At 45.0% G+C, this 1,239-nt stretch overlaps 1 non-coding gene across 1 annotated transcript; it reads left to right on the top strand.

Moving 5' to 3' along the window:
• Nucleotides 1–232: 232 nt before the first annotated feature.
• On the top strand, nt 233–342 carry LOC119469975. Its single transcript, XR_005198849.1, has one exon. It is a non-coding gene; the product is annotated as a U6 spliceosomal RNA (small nuclear RNA).
• Nucleotides 343–1,239: the final 897 nt, after the last annotated feature.

Raw genomic sequence — 1,239 nt, 5'->3', positions numbered from 1 at the left:
TGGTGGGCACCTGTAGTCCCAACTACTCAGGAGGCTGAGGCAGGAAAATCACTTGAGCCTGGGAGGCAGAGGTTGCAGTGAGCCGAGATTGTGCCACTGCACTGCAGCCTGGGAGACAGAGTAAGACTCCATCTCAAATAAATAAATAAATATAGTTAGCCAGACAAAGAAAGGAAATGGCATGCCAGGCACACAGCCTGAGCAAAGGCACAGAGGCAAGAAATAGCACAATGTGTAGGAGACTTCAGCAGCACATACACTAAAATTGGAACAATACGGAGAAAATTAGCATGGCCCCTGCACAAAGATGGCATGTAAATTCATGAAGCATTCCAAACAAAGCAAACAAATAATAACAATATCTTTAAAATTATATATTCAGGTCAGGCATGGTGGCTCACGCCTGTAATCCCAGCACTTTGAGATGCCGAGGTGGGCGGATCACCTGAGGTTGGGAGTTCGAGACCAGCCTTAGACCAACATGGAGAAACCCCATCTCTACTAAAAACACAAATTAGCCGGGCATGGTGGCTCTGTAATCCCAGCTACTCGGGAGGCTGAAGCAGGAGAATCACTTGAACCCAAAGGTGGAGGTTGCAGTGAGCCAAGATTGCATCACTGCACTCCAGCCTGGCAACAGAGCGAGATTCTGTCTCAAAAAATATAAATAAATAAATAAACAGACAATCAGGCTTGGTGCAGTGGCTCATGGCTGTAATCCCAGCACTTTGGGAGGCCAAGGTTGTCAGATCCCTTGAGGTCAGGAGTTCGAGACCAGCCTGGCCAACATGGCAATACCCCATCTCTACTAAAAATACAAAAATTAGCCGGGTGTGGTGATGTGCGCCTGTAATTCCAGCTACTCGGGAGGCTGAGATCTGAGAATTGCTTGAACCCAGGAGGCAGAGTTGCAGTGAGCCAAGATGGTACCAGTGAACTCCAGCCTGGGCAACAGAGTGAGACTCCATTTCAAAAAAAAAAAAAAATTAATGTTGTGGGAGCATAAGGATCAAAGGTAGGAAGAGATGAGAGACAAGGACTCTGTTTATAACAGGGGAAGGACTTTGAACTCTGTCTTATGGATCAGTGGTCTACAAGGAGGAGTACACACAACCCATGTGCAGAAGAAAGTTCACTGGAATAAAGGAAGAAAATGTTACAACTTCTATCTTGTGCTTCAGTGTTTTTTTTTTTTTTTTTTTTTTTTTTTTTTTTTAGATGAATTCTTGCTCTGTCGCC

Source organism: Cebus imitator, unplaced genomic scaffold (assembly GCF_001604975.1).
Source record: "Cebus imitator isolate Cc_AM_T3 unplaced genomic scaffold, Cebus_imitator-1.0 Scaffold1497, whole genome shotgun sequence".
NCBI lineage: Eukaryota > Metazoa > Chordata > Mammalia > Primates > Cebidae > Cebus > Cebus imitator.
This window is presented reverse-complemented; position numbering and strand designations above follow the sequence as displayed.